The sequence below is a fragment of the Micrasema longulum genome, unplaced genomic scaffold (assembly GCF_059751315.1).
Source record: "Micrasema longulum isolate JH-2025_06_02 unplaced genomic scaffold, ASM5975131v1 h1tg000403l, whole genome shotgun sequence".
In the NCBI taxonomy this organism is placed as follows: Eukaryota; Metazoa; Arthropoda; class Insecta; order Trichoptera; family Brachycentridae; genus Micrasema; species Micrasema longulum.
In genome coordinates this window covers 888,807-910,213 of record NW_028277603.1, presented here as the reverse complement: position 1 = coordinate 910,213, position 21,407 = coordinate 888,807, and the positions used below count along the sequence as shown (strand labels likewise).

The 21,407-nt window shown below is 35.6% G+C and overlaps 1 protein-coding gene across 5 annotated transcripts in view; it reads left to right on the top strand.

The window, feature by feature from the left end:
• Positions 1–21,407, top strand: part of Smr (nuclear receptor corepressor smrter) — a 426,844-nt gene that overhangs the window by 127,643 nt on the left and 277,794 nt on the right. The window lies entirely within an intron of this gene.

The window sequence follows — 21,407 nt, the reverse complement described above, 5'->3', positions numbered from 1 at the left end:
TCTTAGTGAGCATCAGTTCAGCAAAAGATATTTCCTCTTGTTGTTCTATATATTAAATTTATAATATTAAATTTGAATACTGATTTGAGTCTACTTATTTCGTAAATTTTATTTTTTAAAACAATAAATTGTCCGATTTTTTGTTTTTGTTATAAAATTTTTAATATTCGAAATCAGTAGACTCAAAATAGTGTTGGATATGACAATTATTTTTTATGCTTTATTGTAATAGATAAGGAAAAATACGAAAAAGTCATTCTTTACCGTTAAAAAAAACGTACCTTGAAAACGGTAAGCATCTTACTGAACTTTTGTTGTACAGGTCTGGCTTCTCCATCGACACATTATTTTTTTCTCCCGGAGCATTAAGCCACCCTGCATTAATTTTGCCCTTCGATTCGAATTCTTCACAGTACAATGATGACGAGGTTACATGACTATATTCAGTATTTTCCGAGTAAGAAGTTCGACCGAGGATTATTAGATTGAAATCACAAACCGTCCTTGAGAAACAACTCGAGGCTTTTTCGTCTCGGCATTTAGAGCCGAACATCTTATAAGCCAATTAAGATCATTAAGGCCCGAGTCTGGGAGGCTTGTTTAGCTTAATTTAATAGCTGGAACTGTTTAATTCGACTTGACTTACAATTATTCTTACTTAACCCGAGAAACTAGAATAACAATAGGTTATTTTCCTAAAATGTGTAATTAGTAATAATTACCTCTGAACGCGTTCACTTTATTCAGATCCCAGGGGGCGATTACAAATGTCATCTTCATCGGTATGTATCGAGACGACATAGTTATTTTTATTACTCGGTATTACGAAGCCGGCTTACCGACACGTCGATGCGTGTTTTCAGGAAGATATTGATTTTAAAAAAATGATTGTATTTATTTTTCCATAATGGCCACATTTCTTCCGAAGTGTGAAGTGTCTTCCGCACTCAATGTCAAATTAAAATTGTCTCATTTCTTTTTCGTATTTTAAATAAACTTTTATAATGAAAGTAGCCAGTCACCCCAAAACGATTTCAAATTTAAACATACCGCGATCAAAGCAAAATGTGCCCGCTTGAACTTGATTTGTACCGTGGAGTACCGGTGCCTCCGATAGCTATCGATGTACTCATCTCAAAACTAGAACATACAGGGTCGATACTTTATCTTCTTAATCGCTCGGGAGAATTGATCTACCGAGAAGTTAAGTTTACCGTCTCGGTATCTACCAATGAAGATAACCTTTATAATCCCGGCCTTGGTAAAAAAAAAAAAAAAACAACTTAATAACCATAGGTATAAAGATACGTTTTTATTATTATTTTATTTATTTTAAATCTTGAAATAGGGCACACATAAACCATATTCTCATGTGTGCTCTAGTAATAACAGTGTACATTAGAGTGGGCCGATGATGTATGAAGTTTTTTTTTAGATATCAAAGTGTAAGGGGTCTAAAAATCGGGTCTAAAGATCGCATTGAACGTAAAAATTATTAAAAAAATATTCCATACTACTTTTGGCCCTCAACAGAAGTTTGAAGTTTATAACTGTCTAAACTTTTTTTAATTATCTATATTGATAAAATTATTTTTTTGTTCGTAAAGATATAGCTTAATCACATTACAAATTCGAACACGTTTTAGAACTACCGAAATGCAAAAAATTTACACTCCGCGGAACTGATTCCGTTGAGCGCCTGAATAAAATTGACGAAAACAATGGCACATTAAAACAATGCTACCCATTTATTACAAAACAAAGTGCAACTCACGCCCTTGGATGCTTATACAATAAGATTTAATGCAGATTATAAAATTTAATTAGACTGATTTTCTTACTTAAATACAAAATGGCAGCCGGTTAGCGCAAAAAATCGACTTTTTCGAAAACTTTGGTTGAGGGCCAAATGTTGTATCAAATATTTTTTTATATATTTTTTGCATTCCGAGTAATCCAAAAGGCAACTTTTTAGACCCCTTTCATTTTAAAATTCGGAAAAAAAAATTATCGGCCTACCCTAGTGTACATACACGTATATTTCATTTATAAGTTGTTTAACGCATATTCTTTAATCTTCTGTTTTCGTGTCACTACTTTTTAACCTTTTCTTCACTAAGCATCTAAAAATTACACATGATCCGAACGGGGGGACTAAACGACCCCAATGCCTACTTGTATATGGCGTCACGAGAGTAAAAAGTTGTAAGTGTTTATGATCGTGCTATTTATGTTTTTACGTACACATATTTTACTCATTCGTGTATTTTATTCTTTTTTATTGGTTTACCGCCCCCTTATGTACGTAAAGTGAAATCGACCCTTGTATTGTTTACGTCTTTTTTTTTGTTTTAATATTAAACGGTTTGAAAATTTAAAAATAAAAACAGGAAAATGCTTCTTTCTGCCATTTTCTCGATTGCAAAAAATATATGGCAAATAGCTTTAATAATACTCGAGTTATCGAAATAAAATCAGTCTATGGGGGATTTGAATCCCCCCCTTCTGTTCGTCTAGGTTAATATATATTTTTTTGATTAATATGTCAATATGTCGAAAAAAAACCGACACAACACCTAATTTATTTATTATTTATTTATTTTTTACATATTTATAACAGCAATTTACAAGTGATTATTTATACCACCAAATTAATAAAGTAGTAAAAGTAAACATATGTATTTTTTATTTTGTCGGTTCATTTAAACTGCCTAACTAGGGATAGCTTCCCAGTTCTAAGGCAGTAAATTATGTATTTTGTAATAATATTAAAACGTAATTACAGTTTTATTATTATGTGTGCTTTTTCAGTCTTAAAAGTAAATAAAAAATATACAGTAAAACATAAATAATACCAAAATCTCTATATCCTAAGTCCTAAGTCATTACTAGTAAAACAAGAAATCAGCTTAGATTTACTTGACAGTGGCGCAAATGGCTCTTCATTTAGTTTATTTGGTTAAAAGACTGGCCGTCGATTCAGTGACTAGTCTTGCCGTGTCGGTTCTTTTCTGTCTTACGTTATTTTCCTTTTACTGTTACATCTATTGTGTCCAGTATACACGTGTTATGTACGTGTACATAATACTACACGTGCGGCTAGACAAGTAAAGTTGTGGTGCCCTGAGATTATTTCCTCCGAGTAATTGGCCATCGCTTCAGCCATTGTTGAATCGTTTCTGGCTCCCTCTGCTCGGCCAAAAGTAATGATGATTTGTTCAGTTGGAGCTAGCTATTGTATGTATGTAGTAGCTGTTCCTCGTTCTATACAAGGCGCCCGGGGCTACAGTATCCACCTTAATGATGTACGAAAATACCCCGTGAGCATGATCATCACGAATATAACTTTGTATTTATAAAAATTGCATTATCTTACTTCTGGGCTTTTGGGAACCGATTTATATATTTATGTGGTGTGTCTAGGGAGGATACTGTCTTTGGACATATTGCTAGTCGTGAACCAGATAATCTACAAAAAGCCATTAATGTCTAGTCGAGTTGAAGGTAGTAGAAGCCGGAGTAGAATTCCATATAGATGGACTGACCAAATAAAGGAGGCTACAGGGCTCAAATTTGATGTGTCGGTTTGTCGGGCTGAGGATAGACTGGAGTGGAACAGACTAATCATAAGTGTTCACGGTGGTCACGATCCTTAGCATTGAGGGACCGACTTGGAAGAAGAAGAAGATATATATTTGTATTTTAGAAATAGAAATCGACTAAATATCTACACCATACTATGAATTATTGACAATTAAATATAACTTTGTTAAACTTACCATTATTCCAGAGTTATTTTCAATTGTCCCTAAAGTAAAATGGATTTTTCAAACGAAAGTGTCAAAATTTGAAATATCTTCGTCGGTAACATTTTAAATAAATAAATCCTGAAGCGTAAGACTGATCATTTTACCAAAAATGATCAAGATACGCTGCAATTGGTGTACAGATGCAGTGCCATATGCACCATTGGGTGCGGAAAGGGAATGATGATGATCATGATGAAAAAAATATATTCTCATTTTCGTAAAGAAAATTCGATTTTACTTTATATACTTACAATTAAAGATAACTCTAATAAATAAAATAAAAAATTCGTTGAATATAAAACGGTTTTAAATCTACATAAGCTTCTTTATAGGGGTAAACTTAACTAATGTAAGTATACCTTGGTAAAGAAGCTTTTGTAGCTTTGAAACAGTTCGGTAGAAAAAATAAAAATAAGTGGTTAAAAACAAATTTCTCTTAAATGTATTTTATTATTATGAATAAAGCGAGTGCTTTAAATATAAATAGTATAAGACAACTCTGTTAAACTTCCCATTGTAATCGGGGCCCAGGTCTCGTTTCTCGTTTCTCGTTACGTCACTCTTGTGAATCCAGTAAATAGTAAACACCGCGAGTTGGCATTATTTCCAGATAATGGCACCGAGTTCCGACTGTTCCGACTGTTCCGAGCGAGTCGCGTCCGGGGAAAGTCGGATGTTCTGCGTACTTCGCATCCATCGGGGCCTTGCGCAATCCAAATCTATCACTGAAATAAATGGCCGCGACCAAAATAAATATCGGAAAGTGGGCCGAGAAAATTCTCGGAACGCGATGGCGACCGCCTTTTCCACCGCCGAAACATTGTTTTGTTATTTCGGCAGCTGGTTTTACTTTGTTTACTCTGCCGACGTGTTCCACTACTCACTCGCTCCTCGGTCTTATCAGTCCTATCTTACGTATCTGGTCTAGCGTCTGCCGCTTTATTCGTCATTTATTGTCCCAGTATCTCGACTGTTCTTGTTACGAACTCTCTAATGTGCGCGTTGTTTTTTTCAGCTATTACATAACATCTTGTTATTCTAAAACCTGCGAATGATCTCCGGCCAATGTGAAGACTAGAGAGAAAAGAGGAAGCTTAGTGGCTTTCATTTTTTTATATTTTTTAACATGCTATTAAATTAAGTCAATGTTTTGTATCTCTGAAATAACTCCGCGTGTGACGTCAGAGGTTCTCTTCCGCTTATTCTCGATCACTACTGCCCATTGGTCCATTGACGTAACTCCCTTATCGTTGGTTGATTCATATCGAGCCATAATCGGCAGAACAACGTTAGCGTCATTTTTGACGAAGTGCGTTTTTTTTAAAGGAAAGGTGTGCACGAGTGTTAAAAACATCATTGCTCTATAAAATTCACCTGCCACGTTTAAGCATATTTATTTTTATTGATTTTATTTATTTATCAAAAGAAAACAACAGACATTATGACAAAAAAATACAATATTTATAAATAAACCCAAATTATAGGCCTTATTTTTAAGCTAAGCAAAATTACGTAACCGACGACAATGTATGCAGTTCCGCTAGCTCGCGCCACTGTCAGAGTTAAAGGCAAAACAGCGTTACCGCCACTTTCTTTATATATATGGAACAAAAATTTAAAAAAACCTTCTCCTGCCCAATTCACTATTTGTCGCTTACGTTGTTTAGCCGATTATGGCTTGATATGGACTAGTGACCTCGTTCAAAGAAGTTTTTTTTTATTGAAATCATAGAATTATAATATACCCAGAAGGCGCGTAGAACAAAGTTTGTAGTTTGTATACATCGCACTGTGTCCAAAAGTCCTCCCTCTACCCGACATCCGCAAGCGCGCATGCGTGAAGTGGCCGCGTAATGTTGCCAGCCCGTGAACAATATACACAAATATAAGATCATTTTGTGTTATGTTTTGCACGTGAAATTTACCACAAAAAACATTTTACTGACTGGACTATAAAAACACCAGGTAATTTTATTAGGCAAACGTAAAAATATCATTAAATATTAATTTAGTAATTAAATAAATTAGTACCGTTTGATACTATATTAAGGCTTTCGAAAAATTCGACTACTCTGGCAATACATTAAAAACATTATACAACACTTTTGTACGCAGTAATTTGGAGTTTGCATCCGTTGTGTGGAGCCCACAATACGTGACAAACATAGAAAGTGTTGAAAATGTTCAACGAAAATTTTCAACATACCTAGTTTATAAAAACAATAAAACGCTTTGTACTTACAGCCAATCTGCCAAACAAAATGGATTTTTCACCCTTGAAAATAGATGCACTGTATTCTGAATTATGCTATTTACATAAATTATTAAAAAATAACGTAGTCTCTTTCAACCTACTCTCCAAAATTAATCTTAATGTCCCCTTCCTCGTGACAAGAAATAAGTATTTATTCCATCTGCCAGTCTGTAGCACTAACTATGCACAACACTCTTTCCTCTATCGTTCTTGCTCTAACTATAATGCTTTTTTTTCATCTATTCATATATTTTACATGCCCCTTAATTTATTTAAAAATAAATTAAGACTCATTATTTCTGGCTGCGATACGATCCCACTTACTATTTAATGATGCTCACACTTACACACACATGAACACTTACTCCCACACTAATACACATAAACACACATCTACACTTACTCTCATTCAAATACAAATAAACAAACCCTTTTGTTGTATCACAATTTTATAATATGTATCATTCTTATTTAGAAACTTCGCTGGTCTGTCTTTGAATCGTATTTAAAAAAAAATGTTTTTATATCATTTTCGGCTGTTTGTTTCTTTAAAATAAATAAATACTATTAACACGTTCACATAATTTTATTTAACAATCTGACAGATGATGGTGAATTAATCAAACTCATAAATAATATTATTTGCTAATTCGCGTCTTGCACATGATATGAATGTGATCCTACCGTATTCCCTTTTGATCCCCGCAGTATTTTGACACTTGCAAGCGACGCAACACGGCGTAATTGAATATAAATCGGCAGTTGCGTACTAAGCGACGTCTACAGAGTACCTAATGGCCAAAACGTAAAAGGCTCGAGTGAGTTGCGCGTACGCGGTTTCTGAACTAACATAATTCTACCGTTCAAATATTGATTATTATTTTTTTCGTATATTTTTAAGAAACCGTTCGTACGATTGAATGCTATAATTTTTACCGCGCGCGAGAAAACGTTAATTTGTTGTATCCAATTTCCCGCGGGGCTGCAGTTCCTCACTGCAAATCTTCTTCGCGGCTTCGGTTTTTATTTCCTCCTCTCGCATTTGTGGTATAATTAACGCTATTTTTTATGTACATACATTTGTGTTATCTTGTAATTATACGAGTCGTATTTTGAGATCGCTCATGCGTGTGATGCAACAATGGTTCCACGGCCCGCTGGACACGAGATATGCACAACAGGGTCCGTCTACAGCCGTTTCATTTGTTGTGATATGCTGATGCCATTCGCATTTGCATTCAAACTCGCGTACGAATTTCGCTACGAATGTAATCGGCTGGCTGCGGGCGCGGAGCAGAGAATAGAAAATGAGTACACGAAAACTGCGCGAAACGTTCATAAATTAATAGTTGGCTGGGGAGGTTGCGCGGCATCCATCTTAAAGCCTCTCATAATTTCTCAGAAACTATTATTGAGCATAATACTCCAGCGCCCTCCAACGTACCGCCAGAACAGTTGTTCCAACACATGAAGGTGCCGGATATGAGACAACTGTACCTAAAAGAAGCACTTCTGGTCGAACAGTAAGGAGAGATCTCAGCGAAATGTTCCTACGAGGTTTTCTCAGAGCACAAATTATGTCATTATGACTTTTGCTCGGAGACATCTCTCCTTTATCGCACCGAGAGTGTTCAATATTTTGGAAGAGCGTATTAAGATCTCAAAGACAAAAACTATTTTCAGGAGAGGAGTTGAGGACTGGATTTTCCTTAGTGGTAGGGATTTGAGTGGGAAACTCCTTGATGATTTTCCGAATGTTTGAGTTTACTGTTTACCATATTGATGTGCCATATATTTAGTTTTTTATTGTTATTATTATTGTCGTGTTTCTGATCCTATCAAATATTTGTGATGATATATATACTTAATACTCATGTGTCTGTGTCAACTAATATTTCGTCCCAACTCAACTCATGACTTTTAGTCCTATGGAGTTGGACCTTGTATCTCAAATAATGTGTAATAAACTGTCTTTTAAGTAAAAAAATAAATAATTTTATCGAACGCAAAATCGATCAAATCCTCATTTTTGTACTCGCAGGCGCGTATTTGGAGATCTCGGCCTTTGCGTCCTACCGCAACGCATATGTCGATTCACCCTTGACCAGCGTGTTCGCGTCAATCCGTCCATACGTCCGAACACCTTAATACTTTATTCTTCAGCTCAGAATACAGCGGAAGTGTTTTTCAGAGCGCGCACTTCATGTCCCGGAGCGTAGCGCGACGTATCTCACGCTAGGATCAGTGTTTACTGTTCACCGTTGCCGGTACCGGCCACTTTCCTTGGCGGACCGTGAACTCTTTCCACATTCTGTAGGATTAGAAACACCGAGGGCCAGAATACCCCCTCGACGCCTGTCTTATCGCCCGCGAACAATAATATCGAGATCTTTATATTTTCTTCCGTTTTTATCGCTGCTCACAGTGTTTTTAGCGTCATAATCTTATTTGGAAAAGTCGTTATTTCTTCTGCACTTAATCGTTTCGTGACAGCTTGCCCGCCACATACCGCACGCCGCATCTGACGACATAAGTCTCCTTGGCGGTGCCCAACTACACGGAACAGTTGCTCGTTGCCGAACGAGAAAAGCCGTCCGAAGGAGCTCTCTGTAATCCGGTAGCGAGAAGGTAATCCAGAAGTACATCATATGCACTTCGTTAGATTGAGAAAAGAGGGAAGTGAATTCTTCGCTGGCTGGGATTAAATCGATTAGACATGACCAATTCGCCAAAATTATTACACAACTTTTTAAAAACTTAAAAATTATTTTTTAGAAGCCACCAGATGTGTATATCTGACCGAACCTATAACAGGGCCACTGATAGTAGCGAGAAGCTCCATTCGGTAACTATAGAGAGGGGGAAAGGGTCAAGACCGCAGGATGTGTTCAGAATATTGATTAGGATATCTGCAGCAGCGCGAAGGGGAATCAACAATATTAAAAACGAATAATTTGTCATTAAATTTAACATGACCTGATAAAAAGTGCGTAGTTCAGTGATCGGGGATAACCTAAGAAGATTTTAAGCGCTGACGGATTGAAGGAAAAATTAAGCTAACCCGTCGTCGTTTCGTGACTATGTACATTAGTAGACCAGTCTCGAAGATGTCGCAAAAGCGATGAAACCGGTCACTGGATATTCCAAATTTGTGGATTAAAGTATCACTCGTCTTTTATTTATATAATAAAATACATCAGTAGTATTTGTACGTACTGGATTCATTCCCGACTCTGGGTACAGTGGCCTTATTCTGTAACTTATTGGTTTCGTTATCGTACGAGAGCGAAATACGTCTTTGATTACGTTAGAGTGAGATGTATATATGACGAACGAACGAACTTACGAAACGAAATTATGACACAATAAAAGCCTGCAGATAAACAGCGGTTACCACTGTTCCGCGGGAATATCTCGCCAATTACATTATGAACAGCCGCGCGGTTATTACAATATTACAAGTAATTAATTTCGTTTCAATGTCCTCGTAAGCTCCAGATAATTAGCAATATTTTTATTTATTTATCGTGTAAAATACTAATCGACTCGATTGTATTTTAGTTTCGCTGGGAATTGCACGAATCCTAAATGAAAAGGTTCCTAATGTACAGGGTAAGCTTTATTTTTACCACCGCATTCAATTTACTCAGTACTCGTCCGGCAGAGTGGTTGGGTGTAGGGAATACTGGTAGAGAGAACCGCCTCCTGTACTCGCCGCACTCGGTCCGCAGTCCGTACGCTCCACGCGAAATTAACGAAGTGAAATTATACCGTTCTCTGCTTTGTGGAAATCCCTCTGTGGGCAATTCTTTTCCGAAAGTACGGGCGGGTAAAAATAAAACAACGGAAACTCGGGGAAATGGGAATTACCCGAATAAAAACATACCGCCGCAATTCTCGGGATATTTTGTTCATCGAAGCCGAATGGATCTGTATTCCTTAAACGAACGAAAAAACATTTTGTGATTTTATAATCATTTGATTTTTTACTGCCACCTCACTAAATGTATTAATATAGGTATCTATCGATCTACTCGGTATAATCAAATGACTGTTTTCTCAGCTTTACGGCCGTCTGTACTCCGCACTGTCGATGTCGGCAGTCGGCAGTCAGCTCGAGTCGTAAGAATGTGCGCTCTGCGCCATTTTCCCAACTGCGCCGCGTTAACGAAGAGACGAAGCAAAAGCAACGAGACTACATCCGAACCAGCTTTCCTCAGACTAATGAGTGGAACAGTGGCACGCTCAGCTACACCAAAAATCGAATAAGGAAATAAACGAAATGAAAAAGAAATGCGAGCAAGAAACCCGGGAAATGTTTTACTTCGTTAGCGAGTACGATAAAGTAGAATTGGTCGTTTCTGCTCCTTCGCTAACGCTGCGAATTATTCTCATCGCTTGCAGAGCCACCGATGTTTCTGATTCAGCCATCCCGTTCACTCTCGCTTACTTTGTAATAAACTGAAAGAGAGATTCGAGATTGGTTGGCTTTTGGTCTATCGATATTCGCTTGCCCGTGAAATGATACACTGACCGGTTCTTGAGAAATTGCCTTTTTCTTCCCCAGATCGGGTCGCGTTTGTCGTTCTCGATATTATTCGGCTGGAAATATGCGCCATCTTTATCTTACCCAGATCGGTAATAAGTAACGAGTCTCACTCCGCGCGCTGTCTGGCGTTCGATATCTGTGTCGGGCGGTCGGGCGGTCGGGCCATATCGGCTCCGGGACATTGATTGCGGAGAATGACGAAGTACCGCTCGCTTTATGATATAATTTGGCAGTACCATCGCGCAGAGAGTGATTGGATTAGTGCCAGAGCTCGTATTATTAAACCGGCGTGTTCGCTTTTCTTTTATTATCCGGAGTATTCACCTCTCCGCTAGATAATAATGCTATTTATACAATTGTTAAGATTATACGTAAGGTTTGTACATTCGTGGCCATTTTCTAGTTATTACCGGCGGAAGAAGGCGCAATAAAACACGAACTGAAGAAAGTGGAAAATAAAGGATTTAAGAATTAAGTGTGGAGTGTAAAAGTCGTAAAATACTTTTGAATAAAGGAACAAAGCAGCCAAACCGGGGAGGAGAGTTATTTTTTTCTTATTTTTGTTGTACTTTAAAACATCTTAAAACTACCACAATTTTAGGACGAATTACTCGTAGATAAAAATGAAAAAAATAAGTAGGTACCGATTAAACATTTTCTTAGGATGTGAAATTTAAATTTCGTACAAATATTTTAAGGTAAATTTAAATAAATAAATAATTATGCTGTTTCGCCATAGGGGAAGGAAGAGAGGATAAAACCGCATATCACTGTCTTCGCACACAGACCTCGCTTTCACTACATTCATACATCTTCTCATACACGCGCACCGATTATTCCTACTATTTCCTATGCTATTTGATGAGTTTGGTCATGTCGTGTCTTTCTCGTCCAAACCAACGCAGAATTCCTTTCTTGATTTTGTCGATAACGCTTCTTACCTCAGCCATAATTCCAGAATGCGCGGATCTCGACATTTATGCACCGCACCTATCGTACGAAGTTTGACCTCACAGCATTTCGACAGCATTTAGCCTACTTTCATCCTGTTTTTCCAATTCCATACTTCGCTTCCATACAAAAATTTCCCACCGGGGCCGCGATTATAAATGACGTCATACCTTCACCATGACTTATTGTGTATTTTCAATTGTCTATAAAATAAAATCGAACTTTGTGTATGAAAACATACATATTTGTGTTTTTCTTTTTTGAAACCATGTTGGTTTAAGCGTATTATGTTAAGATTTTTTATATGACCCATTAATCGTTTATGTACGAGATGTGTTCAGAAAATAACGGGATTTTTTGAATTTTGCCGGTTTGAAGAGACCATTGTCGATTTTTTTATTGTAGAAGCTTTCTGGATCGCCAAGACGAAAATCGCCGAGCACGCCGAATACGTCTAACCGTAGCGGCTGCCACAGACAATGTAAACAATGAATACAGCTGAAAATTTCAGCACATTTCAGGGGCATGCATACCGACATAATAAAAAAAATTACTATCGGACTCTCCAAACCCGCAAAATTAAAAAATTCATGTTATTTGCTGAACACACCTCGCATATATTTTTCGAAGATTTTATTGAATACAGTTAAATTTGCTAAAGGTCTATAGTTACTATAGTAAAATACTTATATAAAATACTTAAATAGTACTTAAAATGTCACATGATTAGAATGACAGTTGACATAACTTTGTAGTAACGTCAAAGGAGTTATTTATATTGACACACGAAAAATCATTTGTATCTGACGTGTTAATTTATTTTTTTAATACGAGTACAATGCTTGAAACATAAATCAACATTAATATAAAAAAACAGCTTTAAAACTAAAAGAAAACTAAAATAAACCTAATTATTAACGACGTTCTTACAAGGTTACATCATTTTGCAAAAACGTTAGAGATGGGACAAATTGATCAATGTAAATTGACCGAATAAAAAATAACTCATTTGATTTTGTTAATGAAAAAAGTATAAATGTCTCATTTTTTGGTGAATAATTGTGTTAAACACACTATAATAGGCTTGTTTTTGCGTTTTTTATATCAACCGTCGGAAACAGAGTTTCACGATTGCATGAATTAACTGATAAAATGGATTTGATCAGTGATCAGTAATTTCACATCACTAATGAAATTGGTTTGATAGCTGTCATTCTAATCAAGCTATATTTTATTTATTTATTTATTTATTGTGGATAACTTATATAGCGCCATTTTCGTAATAAAATACCTCAAGGGCGCTTTACATGGTGATTCTACTGTTAAGTTAATTTAATTGAAGCTTTAAATTTGTAATTTGATTAAAATAATTTATTTTGTTGTCACGTGCTACGGATTTATTCAAATGATTTAGAGAACAAGTGGGTTTTAAGTTTTTTCCGAAACATCACTTCACTTTCACAGCCTCGCACCTCTGCTGGGAGAGCATTCCATGCCATAGGGCCTGCGACCGCAAATGCACGCTCACCAAATTTAGTGCGCTGTTTGCGTAGAGGTATAATAACTTTTCCTCTCGCCGTAGACGTAGCTGATCTAAGCGTGAGACGCCTGTCAGCTAGTTCATCTGGAATGCATAGTTCCCTTAGATATTCCGGAGCCGAGTTGTGCAGTGACTTATACATAAGCCAACAGAGTTTGTATTCGACCCTCTGTGGAAAACGTAGCCAGTGTAGTTCCCGAAGTAGTGGAGTGATATGACTGAACTTAGAGATTCCGAAAATAAGTCTCGCTGCGGCATTCAATACAGATTGTAGGCGAGTCATTTTGTTCATTGGTAGACCTGCATAGATACCATTACAATAATCGACTCTAGACACTACAAACGCATTTATTAATTGACGGGCGGCATCAACCGGCAAATTTTTGCGTATGCATTTAATTTGTCTCAGCTGGTAAAAGCATGAACTTATCGTTCTACTAATTTGAGCGTCAAGAGATAGGTCAGAATTGAGTAAAACTCCCAGTAGTTTAACGGTGGGTAAAACGGCACTCCCTACATTGGGTAGAGCCGTATCCTGGATCAAATTCTGTCGTCTGGCTGAAGCCACCCACAGTTGTTCAGTTTTTGATGGGTTTAATGTTAGTCTGTTTTCAGCCATCCAGTTTCCTATTTTCTTGATGCATCCATCAATTAAATTGACAAGCACACTTCTCTCGCCTGGTTTGCAATAAAAATAAATCTGCGTATCATCTGCATAGCAGTGCGACCACAATCCACATTCTTTGATAATGTTCTCTATATCTTTAGTGTAAAGGAGATAGAGAAGTGGTCCGAGTACTGACCCTTGAGGCACTCCTGTAGACACCCGAAAGTTGGTTGAGCTTTTACCCTGGAACACGACTGCATATTCTCTTTTATTAAGATATGAACTGAACCACATATGTGCCTGATCACGGATACCATAAGTTTTCTCCAGACGTTCAAGCAAAATATTATGGTCTACAGTATCAAATGCAGCACTCATGTCCAGAAGAGCCATCAACACCAGATTACCAGAGTCCACCGACGTTATAATGTCAGACAGTACTCTTATCACTCCCGTCTCCGTGGAATGAAAACGTCGGTATGCCGATTGCCTTACCGAAAATAAAGAATTCCGCTCGATATAGTTAACGAGCCTGTGAGAAACTATTTTTTCTAGTATTTTTGATACGATGGGAAGATTTGAAATAGGGCGAAAACTGGAAAGATCTTCCACATCTAGTTGGGAATTTTTTAAAAGTGGAGTTACATTTGCTTTTTTTATGGCTCTCGGAACAATGCTGCGCTCCATGGATGTATTAAATAAATCTGTTAAAAATGGAGCTAATACGTTAATGCATTTTTTCAAAAGCCATGTTGGCATCGGATCTAATATACATTGTTTGTTGGGTAATGCCGCAACAATTTTTTTAACCTCATTTATAGACGTTGGTTCAAATTTACTGAATTTTTGAAGGGCATTATCTAAAATTACAGGTTTTTTCGCTGAACTACACGCCAGTCTGATTTTTTCGACTTTATTTGTAAAAAAGTCGGCAAAATCAGTGGCAGTAGCGCTTGTGTTAGATGTCTCTGCTATACAGTCACCACGAACAGATTGAAGGCTTCGCCAGAGTTGTTTTGGAGACTTTTTCTGTTCAGTGATTTTTGTACACCAGAAACTAGATTTTATTTCTTTTATAAATGTCCTATAAGAGGCTTGCATATCTAACCATATTGATCGGTCCAAAGTTGACAGTGTGTTTCTGTATTTGCGTTCTAGACGTCTTAGCTCTTTCTTTTTGAGTCGACAATTTTCGTCAAACCATGCATCAGATTTCCTTTTTCGAATAGTTTTCGTAGTAAATGGTGCATGTTTGTCTATCAGGTTAGATAGTACCTCATTGTACAACCCAACCAATTGATCGACGTCGTTTGAGCGACGGTCAATGTCCGGACCAATCAACGATGTCAGAAGTTCGAATTTAAAATGTTCTAAATTTAATTTTCTCCATGGCCTTGATGCGAGTGTTTTGTAAATTGGTGTTGGTTTTTGGATATTAATTTTACAGTGCACTAATCTGTGGTCTGAAAGTCCGATGTCTGTTACAAAAACTGTGATTTTTTTATCACAATTCCGTCGTATTATAACATCAAGTGTACCTCCCGCATCATGTGTAGGGGTATTTACTTCTTGTGAACAATCGAAATCACTTAAAAGTGCATTAAAACGAACCGATTCTGAATCCGTCTTGCGGTCGAAACGAATGTTCAGATCTCCAGTTACGTATGTTACTTCTGTACGAGTGATGGCCCATTCAAGTAAAGATTTTATTTCCGAATAAAATTTCCGAGGTGGTGCTTTAGAACCTGGTCTATAAATTGTGATTAAGGTAAAATGGTTGCTGCCTGCGCTAACCCTACAGCCAATGCATTCAAAAGTTGTGTAGAGTGGTATTTTAATTTTTGTTAATTTAAGCTGATTTTTTGTTAGTACAATAATTCCACCGTGGTTCGTCCATGTTATATTATTTTTCTTATGAACGGTTTCAATGGATGGTTTCCGTGCCTCTTCAATAACATTGAAACCCTTACTACGAAGTAGATTAATGGTAACAGAATTATGGTCTTCATGCCAAGTTTCCGTTAATGCAAGAACGTCTAGATTATTATCGTTAATTATGTTGGGGATATCATCAATTTTATTTCTGATTGAACGTACATTCCATGTACCAAGTGAAAGAGGACAAGGTGTGTTTGCGTTTCTATTTATTTTTACGTGTTTAATTGTTTTTGGTTGATTTTTATCTTTATTTAAATATGTGACTTGTGACTTAGAAATCTGATTAATAAAAGTGTTATTTGTGTTATCAACTGTGTTTGTTTTATTTTTATTTTTTATTTTTCTTCCCCCACGACATCCTCTATATTTCTTAAATAGATTTGAAACTTGTCCTGAAGAAATTAAATTATATTTATATACTATATCGATAACATGCTGATCTAAGCGTTCTTTTACATTTTTAAACTGAAGCAATGAGTCTGTTGTGTAGGTAATGTAAGGTAATGAAGAGACTCCTTTGCACATGCCTTAACTTTAGAGAATCGACAAATTGTTAACAATTTTGTCGACATATCATAAATCAAGTAAGGGTATTTGTAACTTCCCTCAAGAGTACGGAGTGGCGGAGTGATGAACATGTGGCAGTTCTCTGTCCGCTATCCCCGTCCACGTGCTCGTCTTAGGTTCCGGTGGCTCACGAGTCCGATGGTTTAGTACGCACAAAACTCAACTGAACTAACACTAGCGATAGAAAATTACTTTATAATTTAGTCAAAATACGCGGATGTACAAACAAAATAAACTATTTTATTCACTTAAACTGAGGTAATAATGCTAATAAATTATTTGATACAGAATACGGATTTTAGAAAGTCAGATTTCTTTAGAAAAAATATTGTTTTTTGAGGAGCGAGTAAAAACACGTCAGGCCGCTACAGAGCGCCATTTTAAGGACTATAGGTTCCGTTCAATCTCAACTTTTATATATAGGAGTTATTCTTGCTGTTTTTAATTCTACCGGGTAGATTCCCAACTTAACATGCATGTCAATTCATTTTGATATTACCGGGCTTAATACAGCCTCGAGAATGTTTATCAGTGCAGGTTTCATTGTATCATATCCCGGTGATGCATTTTTTAAAAGATTATCAATTATTTTACATACTTCTTTTGTCGTTGTTGGTCTAAGAAAAAACGTTTCTAAGCTCAAAATACCGATCAATTATACCATAAAACATCTAGTAATAACAATTATACATCTAGCACACAGCCAATCTCAAGCGATTCGCAATGCCCGAGTTTGTTATCAACGCGCGCGTCGCGTCGCTAACATAAATTTATTGTATAAATGTTTAATTATGATGCAATCGCATAAATCTGACAATGATTATGATTACACAACCTTCGGAGGTAAATGAACGTCCTTATTATTGGAAACACATGACATAATTATAATAACGATCGGCGTGCGAAAAAATGGCGACCTTCAGACGGCGCGCCATTATGTAACGTTCCCCGGGTGATTGGCGATCGCGATCATTCATCAGTGGTTGGATACGTTAACAATAAGGCTCCATAAGTTCCATAAGTTCCATAAGTATGCGGATTCTACCATACGATGTGGTTGTATATTTCAGTGGCATGGAGCTGAGAGGGCCAATGTCTGGTGACCGGCCGAAAATTGGCCAATTGGCCGAAACTTCGATTCAGCCGAAACCTGCGATCGGGATGCATCGGATTGCATCATCAGCGTCCGCACGCGTCGGACAGGTGTTTTCGTTTCTCGCCATCACCAATTTTAAATATTTTTTTACAAGCGGACTTTTGAAAAGTATACATTACTCACAAATATATCGTGGGTATACTGGCAAAAAACGTAACTCAAAAATATGCGAATTTGACTTAATGATGCAGTTTTGTAAAGTTTTTAACGCTCTACAAACTGGCAAAATACACTAAGTCATATTCAATTTCATATATCTGTAGTTTTCAAAATAAATTTAAGGTTTAGTCGTATACCGGGTATTTTATTCAGGCTAAAAGCTTTAAATAACTTAATATAAAATTAAGAAACGGATAAATTGTAATACATGTTCTTAAATGAGCACTAACATCGTACTATATTTAAATGAGACAAAAAATAGTAAAATTGGGAAAAAACTTAAAAGCTTGATTTCTCAAAATAGGGATTTGAGAGTAAGCTATTTGCCAGTATACCTACGATATAAAAGTATACATTACTGTTCATATATAAAAAAATAGCACAATAATTAGAGATTTTGGATTGTTGTCCAATTAAATATATTTGCGTCCGTATTGTGTAGCCGTTGTCTAACATTAAAAATGAAAAACTGGACTTATTTTATGATTTGTTGACCTATTATAGTTAGCAGTTCCAAGATCTTTCATATTTACATTTCTGTAATTTATTTATAGTTAATAAGTTAAAGTTCCCATAGCGTACATTTTAAGAACTGTTACTTATAAGATATATGTATAACATAACAATGAACCAAAAACCGCAAAAAATAAACAGATTTACTTTAAAAAAAAATATACCTTTTATTTTTTGTTTCGCTCTGTCGCTAATGTCGTAAATCGCAATATTGCAAGAGAGTAATTTTTCAGCCATTTTGTGGCATTAAAATGAACTTTTTGACATGTTTGATAACTAATATTTTTTTTTTTAAAAAAACATTGCAGCGTATGGAAGTATATACAAAATAGTTAAACAGGGTGGAAGAAGGTGGGGGGCCTATTTTAAATTTCACGTGTAATAAAAATAACTACACTAAAATAATTCACGAGGTTTTGTTAGATAAAAATAACTCCGAAATGGTGACGACATTTTTTTCTTTATTTAAGTACGCCGTTGGAATGAATCAGTAAAGGCATTAAAAACCGGGTTTGCATAGAGAAGCGTACGACGAGTATCTCAGATAAACAAGTTAGAATATTAATGAACCTCTCTGTGCCTCGATTATGAACGCTATTTTCATCTGTATATATCTAGACGGTATACTTAACTTCTGTACTATCTGTATCTTACCTCGGTATGTTCTACCTGCTTGTCATATCGACATCATATGATCGAAACAAGCCAATATAATGACCGCAAACAAAATTAGTCCGTGTTCCTTACGTCAATAATATTTAAATTAGTTCTCATTTATATTTTAAATAGGCTTCTGTGTTAAAAAGGGCTCACTTCAAAGCGATTATAAACTCCAATAAATCCCAATTCAAGCAAAAAATGCTCGATTGAACATGAATTTTGTATGACTTTTGGAAATCACCTATACGGTACGCTTAACGATCGTCTGTATGTATCTACCGATCGACTACAAAGCTGGCTCCTTTAACGTCTCGATACATACACTCGGAAAAAAAATAAAACAGATGGAAAAAATATAATAACTAAATTTATTTTTTACAATGATAACTTCCTTACGCCTAGATACTCTTATTTGTTAATAGGACAGAACTTAGCGACATTATTTTCACATCTAGGCGTTCGTTTTATTAAAGTGACAGTTAAATCGGAACTTAATTCGACTTCAAAATTTACTTATTTTTCTCTCATATTTTGAATAGGCTTTTAAGAAAAAAAGTGCCAACCTCAAAACGATTGAAAATTTTTAATAAATCATAATTAAAGAAAAAATTGCTCTGTAGAACAAATTTTTTTAAACTTTTAATGCGTAGATTAACGTATTGAGGGGTTCTAGACCCGTCGGTATAAACCGATGTACTTACATCAAAACTTGGGTCGGTAGTATATCTTCATAATCGCTAAAGGGAATTTATCTTCAACTATACCGTCAAGGTGAAGGTATGACGTCCTTATCTTCCCATCATAATCGACGCCCTGGAACATTGTTCGCTCTACCTGCGTGTTGTGTTGTTGTGTTATTCTGCTGTCCGCCAGTTTTCGATCTCGGAGCTGTCGTAATTTTATTCAAGATGCAACACTTCTCAGAATCCGTCGATCAAAGACTCGATATGCCAATAATATGACGCCCAGTAATAACATACTATGATGATGTTCATTATAAAAAAACACACACAAAGAAAATCCATCATGCGTTTTTTTATACATAGGTCATATCCGTGATAAAATGGTGTTTGATCTAACATCTATTTATACCTAAACGGTTTCAGGTTTATGGCCCATTTCACACATATCATCCAAATCCGCACGACACTAAAATAAGTGTGGAATTTTGTATTTGTTGTATAATGTTTATTTTTATTATTTTATTTAGTGGTATTCTCAGGTTATTGCCGGGTAGTGCGTTTGCCTGCCATTAAATAAATCAAAATAAATATTATCCTGAAAAAATCTATATCCACGCTATGTAATATTATTGCGCTGTGTGGATTTTTATCATCGTATAAAACGGGCATACAGTTTAAGAAACCTAAAACTATTATTAATATTACTTCAGTAGTTTTTTTCTGAAAGAAAATGTATTTTTACGATTTATTTATACTTTTTGGCTCGAATCTTCAACACAAAACGGCCCTTAAATTCAAACCAGGCTTTGAAAGTTTTAAGCAAAAATTAACTTAATTATCTTACACCATAATTGTCCGTGCGATGCCGAGTTGTTTTTCTCTTTGTCTTCGTAGATTTTATCTTCTAAATAAATTTCCTGTGCAGATCTATAAATATTAGTTTCCACTCTGCATTAGTTTATTGCACCCTCCTATTGGTGTTTACAATTAAATCCAAATCCTTAATTTGCCTTTTGAAAAATATTTATAGGCTGATTTTTTGCGTTTCTTCTTTCTAACATTTCGCTCATTTCGGTAAAAATTCTCTTTCATTTTAGTAAAAAAATATGGAATCAGTTTAATTGCGGAATACATTAAGTGAAATGGCTCCCTATTGTTTAAATAAATTTTTGTCTAAAAAACCGTTTTGAACTTTGTTACATATATATATATAAATGTTCACTTTTCTTGCTGATTCCAGGACCTCGATTATAAACGCTATCTTCATCGATACGGTATAAAGTAAAAATCGATATTTTTATACGAAAATGTGTATAAATGTATGAAAATTTTGGATATCTTCATCGGTAACCTGTAACTGAAGATATTTAAATAAATAAAAACGTATAAATATAATATTTTTCGTACACAAAACTCAATTTTACTTTGTAGATAAATCTCGACTTCCTATTGGAATACGGGCCCTTATCTATACTTAACCATTTTTTCCCTGAACATCAATTTAGTAGAGATTTTGAACTTTATGAAAAAAAATATGTTATTTATAGCTTGAAAACAATAACGTTAAAGCGGTACAATTTGTAACCGCCATGGATTTGCAATATAAAAATGTTGCTATTTTTTTTTCATATATGAAAACCCAAAAATCAAACAAAAAAAATATTTAAAAAAAAAAAACTTATTTGCCGTCATAAGTATATTATTAAAGTTTATTGATTCCCAGTTCCTTTTTTCCCCCTTCTTGGTTTAGTTTAACTTTTATTTCATTAAAACCAACGAGCGCTTTCGCCTAGTAAGGTATCTTCGGGACTTGTCCTGTCTCACCAAACTAAACCAAGAAGTTTTATTGATAATTTTATCTGCATCATTAATATTGTTTTTTTTTAAATTTTTTGTAATAATTATTTACGTTCGTCTACACTTTTGTTGACAAATACAGAATTTAAGCCTGAAATAATTAATAATCTTAATAATAGGTTCGTCAATCTGAAACCGGTGGATGTAATGAAATAATTAAGCTG